Genomic DNA, 10,012 nt, shown 5'->3' on the forward strand with positions numbered 1-10,012 from the left:
AACATCATTAATCATTAGAGAAATGCAAATCAAAACTACAATGAGGTATCATCTCACACCGTTCAGAATGGCCATCATCAAAAAATCTAGAAAAAATAAATGCTGGAGAGGGTGTGGAGAAAAGGGAACACTCTTGCACTGTTGGTGGGAATGTAAATTGATACAGCCACTATGGAGAACAGTATGGAGGTTCCTTATAAAACTACAAATAGAACTACCATACGACCAAGCAATCCCACTACTGGGCATATACCCTGAGAAAACCATAGGTCAAAAAGAGTTATGTACCAAAATGTTCATTGCAGCTCTATTTACAATAGCCAGGACATGGAAGCAACCTAAATGTCCATCGACAGATGAATGGATAAAGAAGATGTGGCACATATATACAATGGAATATTACTCAGCCATAAAAAGAAATGAAATGGAGTTATTTGTAATGAGGTGGATGGAGTTAGAGTCTGTTATACAGAGTGAAGTATGTCAGAAAGAGAAAAACAAATACAGTATGCTAACACATATATATGGAATCTAAGGAAAAAAAAAATGTCATGAAGAACCTAGTGGCAAGACGGGAATAAAGACACAGACCTACTAGAGAATGGATTTGAGGATATGGGGAGGGGGAGGGGTGAGATGTGACAGGGTGAGAGAGTGTCATGGACATATATACACTACCAAATGTAAAATAGATAGCTAGTGGGAAGCAGCCGCATAGCACAGGGAGATCAGCTCGGTGCTTTGTGACCACCTAGAGGGGTGGGATAGGGAGGGTGGGAGGGAGTGAGATGCAAGAGGGAAGAGATATGGGAACATAAGTATATGTATAACTGAGTCACTTTGTTATAAAGCAGAAACTAACACACCACTGTAAAGCAATTATTCTCCAATAAAGATGTTAAAAAAAACAAACAAACAAACAAAAAAAACTAATCTCTATTTAGGCACTTTCTCTTAATATGTACCCTTCAGTGACAACAGCAGTTCTGAGAACGTTCTCAGAGGCATATAAATAAACACTTAAATTAACAAAAATTAAAAAAAAAAAAAAAGAATATTTATGCTTTAGGAATGTCTATCTAAAATAGTTTCTCCAGATTCTGGTAACTTGAAATTCTAGAGTTGTGTTAAATTAAGTGAAGTGATGGAAACTTCTTGAATAGCTAGGTCATTCCCAAATAAGATACTGAAACATTAATTACTGAACGTTGGCTTCCTCTTACAGAGAAACTAAAGATAACTTGGATTATTAATGAATATGTTTGGTGCCATGTTCTCTAAAGTAAGCAAATGTTTTTAGAAATTATCACTGGTATTTATGTTCACCAATCTACAAAATGCTAATATAAAGGACAGTTCATGGTTGCTTAAGGAAAGTAGGATGTGTGTTTTCAGTAAAGAAGGCATGAAGAATGGAATTGCATTTTACTAAGGGAAACGAATGTAGGTCTGACTTACAGGTGGCTCTTTCTGAATGGGAAAATAAAGTTATGGATAAGGAAAGTGACAAAAGTGTTTGTGGAAAGTGGACCCCGAGAAAAGAGTTTTGTGCATGATCAGGATTGACTAAGTTTAAAATAAATTTAATGAGTAAATGAATTTTAAAAGTAAGTGGGTGCGGGCTTCCCTGGTGGCACAGTGGTTGAGAATCTGCCTGCTAATGCAGGGGACACGGGTTCGAGCCCTGGTCTGGGAAGATCCCACATGCCACGGAGCAGCTGGGCCCGTGAGCCACAGCTGCTGAGCCTGCGCGTCTGGAGCCTGTGCCCCGCAACGGGAGGGGCCGCGATAGTGAAAGGCCCACGCACCGCGATGAAGAGTGGTCCCCGCACCGCGATGAAGAGTGGCCCCCACTTGCCGCAACTAGAGAAAGCCCTCGCACGAACCGAAGACCCAGCACAGCCAAAAATAAATTAAAAAAAAAAAAAAAAAAAAAAAAAGTAAGTGGGTGCAAAACTTGAATTTGGCTTTTCTCTCTCTTAAGAGGACACGATTTCTTAAAATGTTGAACTGCCTTTGATAACAGATTTTAAGTTTCCTTACCTTTTAAGTGATCCGTTCTGTATTTGTCTTTAAAGTGTTTTATTGTTACTTTGGCTAAGTGAATAACTATTGTTTCACAGTGGCCTGTGATCCTAAATGACTGAGTGTTCTAAACACTTTGATATTTTTTGACAAAACTTCCTAAATCAAATTCTAATAAAGTCCTTTTGACCTCTAGCTAACTTTGGGATGCTTCAAAGGGCCCCTGAAACATCCCAAATAGACTTATAAACTAGGTTTATTTGGTACCTTAAGTTACATAGGAAGTATTTTCAAATGAGTAATAAATCTTCTTAGGTTTTAGTGTATGATAAATGTTATTAATATAGATATTCTAAAAATTATATGGAGTTCCTAAAATACTGGCATGTCCTGGTAAAATATTATCAGTCATAATTCTAGTTATTATCTTAAAGTGTTGTATGTCACAGCATTAACCAAGTTACTTTGCCAGTTGCATTGCATTGTAAGCAGATTTTTTTAAATAGATCTTTATTGGAGTATAATTGCTTCACAATACTGTGTTAGTTTCTGTTGTACAACAAAGTGAATCAACCATATGCATACATATATCCCCATATTCCCTCCCTCTTGAGCCTCTCTCCCACCCTCCCTATTCCACCCTTCTAGGTCGTCACAAAGCACCAAGCTGATCTCCCTGTGTTAGGCTGATGCTTTAAACGTGCCTTAAGTCTTTTGTCACTATAGACACTTATGGTTTCACTCTAATGCCTTTGCAAAAATGTTTCCTCTTCAAGATTTATAGAAAAGACTTTTGGATAAATACAACTTTCTGACTTTCAGACCGTAATGCTGAACTGGATAAGAATTTTTTTATTTTTTGTATTCTTTTATTTTTGGCTGCGTTGGATCTTGTTGCTGCGCGTGGGTTTTCTCCAGTTGTGGTGAGTGGGAGCTACTCTTCATTGCAGTGCACAGGCTTCTCATTGCGGTGGCTTCTCTTGTTGTGGAGCATGGGCTCTAGGTGCAAGGGCTTCAGTAATTGTGGCACTTAGGCTCAGTAGTTGTGGTTCGTGGGCTTAGTTGCTCCACGGCATGTGGGATCTTTCTGGACCAGGGCTCAAACCCGTGTCCCCTGCATTGGCAGGCAGATTCTTAATCACTGTGCCACTAGGGAAGTCCCTGAACTGGGTAAGAAATTGAAGAATTCTAATGAAAAACCTGATGGCTTCATAAAGCTGTTAACAAAAATCATTATTTACATAGGACTGAGTGAACTGGTGAATATGGTTATAAATTTTATGGTTTCTATCTGAAAAATTACTGGCTTAAATCTGTGTTTTCCAGGTGTAAGGAAAACCTTCCCCTAAGGAAGGTTTACCTTATACATTTGTAAGCAATATTGAAACATTTATCTTTTCTCTCTATCTGTTCCCTCCAGACATTGGAAACTCTTAGGTTCCCAGCAACTTTATCAGATGAATTAGGAAGGCTACCTCACTAACACGTATAGAAAACTCAGGGTATTTTGGGGACCTTGAAAAGGGAGGAATTCACCTAGCTCTGTTAGGCAAAATCTGTGATAAGCTCTTGGCATGGTTTTCCTAGCCCTGAGAGGTATTTTTTATTTTATTTTATTTTATTTTATTTTTATTGGAGTAAAATTGTTTTACAATGTTGTGTTAGTTTCTGCTGTACAATGAAATGAATCAACTATATGTATACCTATATCCTCTCACTCTTGGACCTCCCTCCCACCCCCTGATCCCACCCATCTAGGTAGTCACAGAGCACCGAGCTGAGCTCCTTGTGCTATACAGCAGGTTCCCACTAGCTATCTATTTTACACATGGTAGTGTATTTATGTCAAACCTAATCTCCCAGTTCATCCCACCCTCCACTTCCCCCCATGTCCACAAGTATGTTCTCTATGTGTACGTCTCTATTCCTACCCTAAAAATAGGTTCATCTGTACCCTTTTTCTAGATTCCACATATATGCATTAATATACAATATTTGTTTTTCTCTTTCTGGCTTACTTAACCCTGTATGACACACTCTAGCTCCATCCACATCTCTACAAATGACCCAATTTCATTCCTTTTTATGGCTGAGTAACATTTCATTGTATATATGTACAACATCTTCTTTATCCATTCATCTATCATTGGACATTTAGGTTGTTATCATGTTCTGGCTATTGTAAATAGTGCTGCAATGAACACTGGGGTTCATGTGTCCTTTTGAATTATAGTTTTCTCAGGGTATATGCCCAGTAGTGGGAGCACTGGGTCATGTGATAGTTCTATTTTTACTTTTTTAGGAACCTCCATACTGTTCTCCATAGTGGCTGTATCAATTTACATTCCCACCAACAGTGCAAAAGGGTTCCCTTTTCTCCACACCCTCTCCAGCATTTATTGTTTGTAGATTTTTTGATGATGGCCATTCTGACTGGTGTGAGGTGATACCTCATTGTAGTTTTGATTTACGGTTCTCTAATAAATAGTGATGTTGAGCATATTTTCATGTGTCTCTTGGCCATCTGTATGTCTTCTTTGGTGAAATGTCTATTTAGGTCTTCCACCTATTTTTTAATTAGGTCATTTGTTTTCTGGTAATGAGCTCCATGAGCTGTTTGTATATTTTTGAGATTGATCCTTTGTCAGTTGCTTCATTTGCAAATATTTTTTCCCATTCTGAGGGTTGCCTTTTCATCTTGTTTATGGTTTACTTTGCTGTGCAAAAGGTCTTTTAAAAGTCCAGTCTGAGACTCCTTATAAAAGTTTCAGCAAGCAAAAATCCTTTATGATCAATCATAGTTATATGAATCATCAGGCCAAGTTTATTGAGACTAGATTTATTTTTCAAACAAATTAGTCTTAATTTGCTTATATTTAGTAGAAATAAGGGTAATTTTAGAGAAAAAAAAAGATGTTTCAGTGAATGTTAAATCCCAGTTTTGTTAATGGAGGTCTGTATTTACTACAATGACTCACTTCTCATATAGTTCCCTGCTATCATGTTATATTAATGTAAAGTTAAATTGAATTATTAAAAGGGCACTCTAAGTTTGTTCCTGAAGCTTATCTCAGTAATCTATCTTTGGATGAAAATAAGATGTCCCACGACCTGCAACCAAAGGACTATGTACATTGGAAAAGACATCATTTAAAGGACTCACTACAACCCAGATGGAAAGGCCCCCACTAGGTACTCTTAACTAGCTCATGTGCAGCAAAACTAAAAAGAATTCACTCTTGGTTTCATATTTCCCACTTAAAAAGGGCCCTTGCACAGGACTGGTCTATAAAGTGGACTGCTGACCTCAAACTAACCTTAAAACGATGCTCAAACAGAGGAAAGTACACTCACACCAGGATGAGACGATAACATCAGAACTAGACCTCTTACCCAAGATACTGGATCTGATTCATATGATCTTTTATAATGTTTTCTTGAATTCTTGGACCTTTGCATATAAATAAAATGTTTCTCTATCATAGACACAATCCTATGCTAGTTTTAAAAATCAATCCAATTGTTGGGTTTGTGGCCAATTTCCTGTATCTAGTACTTCTCGATTACCTTGGTGTATTTCTGCACTCCAAGGCTCTAATTGGATTGCCCTTAGGAAATTTATTTTAGAAGAAAGAAAGTTCAGTCTTGTTCAGGCTACTCTCTATATTACTACATGGGATCCCCACACTTAGACAATTAATAATACCCGCTCCGACACTGACCATAAAAATGAATTTTCCTCTAAAGTTACTCAAGCTCAATCAGAGCAACAAGCAATATTTCAGCCAAGGAATAAAACCTCCCACAATTATGGGATGGCTTTATGTGGTTAACACCAGGCTATGGTTACTTAAGTTTTAAGGCACCTGTTTATCTTGGGAACAATTAAATTATACTAAGGATAACCAGCCTAGTAACTAGGAAATTAGGCGGGAGTTTTACAGACAGCACCAATATATCATTTCCCTGAAAGATAAGGATTGGTACAGAATAGACTAAGTCAGACGACCTGAGGATATACTGGTCTGAACCTAATGGAAGTTCTTGGCTTAATTCTTTCTTATGGCTTTAATAATACTGCTATCTATGTTATTTGTATTTTGCCTGTTTTACAAGATTGTTTTTTCTTGTATTACCAAATGTGTGACTGAGCCGCCAACAAAAATAATGATGACTAGGTGACTTGAAACAGGTGATCAAATATATAGTTCTGTATGCGATCAATGATTGTTATAGTGTAACTCTAGATATGGGAAGATGCAAGAAGAGGGAATTTTTTTCCTGGACCATAACAGACTAGGAATACAGGTGGTCCAGAGACCTTTGTTGATAAGACCTAGCCCAGTAATAGCACATTGAGTGGCCTATCCACGAAATCTTCGCCAGACCTAGGAATGAGCCTTCCTAGCACCGTGGGACAAATGGTCATGAAATGTCTCCCAAAGCATGGTCAAATTTATGAGTATGAGGGGGTCCTGTCAACTACAATTGGCACTCGTCATTGGCACTTGCCATCTACCTCTACAAGGATTAAATTATGTGCTGCTGCAGCTGCTGATTTTCAACACCCCCCTGGAAGGATTTCAGGATTGAGAACTGAAATGAGGCACTCTGTGCTTTGGGAAAAACTGGCAGAACAGGTCTTCAGATAGTTAGATATTTTTAGGAGCTGATTTTATGAGCCCAATTGTTGTATCTCCTCATATCTAGAAAAAACACTAAGATCCTTCATGGTGACGTCTGCTTCTCGTGACTAGGAGACCTTCACAATACTAGCAGAAATGTTCTACAAAAAATATGTGCTTGATTGCATGTATTCCCCCTTCACCAAAGTCACATATATACTAACCTTCCACCCTACCTCTTTGGAACAGTTTCTCAGAGCTCTCTGAAATGTTGTCTCCCGGGCTGCAGTTCTCATTTTGCCCCAAATAAAACTTACCTCATAACTCTCACGTTGTGCATTTTTTTAAGTCGACAATTCCCTTCCTGGATCTCCTTTACCAGGCTGATGCACCTGCTCTCCCAGCTGCTGTGAATGTTGGTTGCTAATGCTCACAGAAACCCTCTTCTCTAGAAAATTGCCCTCAGCCAAATGGCAGCTGCCTTGCCTGGGAGGTTGTATTCCCTATCCCAGTAATTGGTGTTATCAATGACTGATTGGCATAAAAATAAAAATGGCCAACTTTCTTGCTTTTGGTCTTTTCTCTGTGTAGTACAACTTATGCTCCAGAGCTCCTATGGACATTAGGCTAAAGCTAGACTCCAGCTGAGACACATATTGGGCAAGCCTCTTTCCTTGCCCTGTCCTGCTTCCTTCATGCTCTTTCTTCTGAAGGCACTGCCTTAAAAGATATCACATGGACTTGAATATTTGCCTTAGGCTTTTCTTCTAGGGAATCTAGCCTTAGGTAGAAATTAAACTAAGTTAAAAATGCTTGTGTATAGTATTTTTGACTATAAAGAATATACAGGAAGCTACTAGTATCTGTCATTTTTCATTATAAGGGAGAATTCAGTATAAAGTGAATATAATGTAATTCATCAGTATTTGTATAATACAAGATCAAGGGAACTTCATTAAATAATTTCCTTTCTGAAACATTTCCCTTTAGAAAATATTTACTGAGTGCTGGATAAACTTGATAACAGATAGGTGGATAATTTAAAAACATCATTCTACTTAAAGCATATTTTAAAAGATTACTTGGGCCAGGATAAAGCATAAGTATTTTTTTAAAAATAGAGGTGCCTGGATCCTTAAGGGCCTACAAGTCAGAATAGTAGGGAGTGGGTTCTAGGAATCTCTATATAAAATAATAACAGTTTACCTACCATCCTGTCAGGGAAGAAGGAATTTTCTTTGTTCTTCTATGTTCTTCTGGATAACATAATAGTTAAACTGACATGAGATGGATTAACAGGAGAAAATCAAACAAAGTTTAATAGCATGTATATGTGCGAGAGACCCAGAAAAACTGAGTAACTCACTAAAATAGACAAAGCCCTTATCTTAAATACCATCTTCAGCTAAAGACAAAAGAGGATGTTGGGGGTAGGGGTTTGGGGCCCCAGAAGGTAGGCAGGCAGCTGACATGGAGATAGAAAAGTAAATGTTTGGTAAATAAATGTCTGCTAAGCTAGGCAGAGACAATGGGACACAGAGAAGAATTTTAACAAACAGATTTTGCTAGGTTCCTCACTGTCTACCATACCTAATTCGTATTATAGTTATCTAAGGTAATACTTCCCTTCCTGGAATATGTCCTCTATCTACACTCTTTTAGACAGTTAGGGGGAAAGTCAGAGTTTCTTCCTGAGACTTTTAGGCCTCGATTGTTTTCAGCTCAAAATAATCTGCATGACAAACAGACATTTTTAGGAGGCAAGTTTCACTTCCTTACACTATCAACAATACAAAATAGAAAAATAATTGCTTTGATGAATGTAATCACATTTGCATGAACAACGGTAATCTTTTATACAGATAAATCTTTTATCATAACCTTAAAAGTAGTATAGATGATGCATGTAACGTACCCTGAAATGATCCTGGGGAAAAAATGTGTGTGAGTGTGTGTGTATGGAGATGAAGGAAGGAGAGATAAAATAATAAAGTAGTCAAATGGGGTTAAATGTTAACAGTGGATGAAACTGAATAATGAGTATATGGATGTTACTTGCACCATTTTTATTTCTGACACATTGTGTTAGTTGAATAAGTAAAAAAGTTTTTTTTAAATAGTAAGCGGGGCTTCCCTGGTGGTGCAGTGGTTGAAAGTCTGCCTGCCAATGCAGGGGACACGGGTTCGAGCCCTGGTCTGGAAGGATCCCACATGCTGTGGAGCAACTGGTCCCGTGAGCCACAATTACTGAGCATGCGCGTCTGAAGCCTGTGCTCCGCAACAAGAGAGGCCGCGATAGTGAGAGGCCCGTGCACCGTGATGATGAGTGGCCCCCGCTTGCCACAACTAGAGAAAGCCCTCGCACAGAAACGAAGACCCAACACAGCCAAAAATAAATTAAAAAAATAAAAAATGAAAAAAAAACCCTGCTAAAATAGTAAGTGATATAATATGGTCCATGATAGAGCAATGGCATGGTATAATGAAAAAAATATATCCAGATTTTGTTCCTATGGAATTTCTGGCACAAAGCCCCTAGAACCCTTAGAATTTCCTGAGTGATAGGAGTCCTTTTTATGTTAATGAAGTAAAAAGATAAGCTCCTAGATAGTTTCAGGGTGAGGGCTGGACACCATAAAGACCAAGTATATGATTAGAAGTTTGAAATTTTGGACCAACCTGACATCCAAAGAGAGGAGGGGGTGCTGGAGATTGAATTCAATCAATCACTTAGTCAATGATTTAATTAATCGTGCTTACATGCCATATACAAACTCTAGACACAAAACTTGGTAGAACTTCCAGGTTTGTGAGCACACTGACATACAGGGAGGGTGATATGCCCTGACTCCACAGAAAGAGGGCATAAAGGCTTTATGTCTGGGACACTTCAGATCTTGTTTTATGTGTAACCTTTATAATAATACTGCAATAGAAAGTATAGTGCTTTGAGTGAGTTCTGTGAGTTATTTTAGTGAATTGTTGAACCTGAACGAGTTGTGGGAATTCTCTAATTTATAGCTGGTCTGTTGGTTCTTAGAATTGAGGCTGGCATTTGAAATGAAAGCAGTCTTATGGGAACCCTTAAACCTATGGAGTTTGATGCTAATTCTGGTCTTGGGTGACCTCTGCTTGCAGCAGCTTGAAGCAGGATTTTGGTTCCCTGGCCAGAGACTGAAGTCAGGCCATGGCAAAGAGAGTGCTGAATCCTAGCCACTAGACCACTACAGCCACTGACGAGGCCCTGGACTGTTGGCTTTGTAGAAATGAATTTCTACAAAGTGATGGAAAGTAGTGAAACAAGTAAAGTGTTTATTAGGAGGAAAAAGAGTATGTGTGAGTAGACTCTCATGGGTGGGCTC

This window comes from Balaenoptera acutorostrata, chromosome 13, assembly GCF_949987535.1.
Source record: "Balaenoptera acutorostrata chromosome 13, mBalAcu1.1, whole genome shotgun sequence".
NCBI lineage: Eukaryota > Metazoa > Chordata > Mammalia > Artiodactyla > Balaenopteridae > Balaenoptera > Balaenoptera acutorostrata.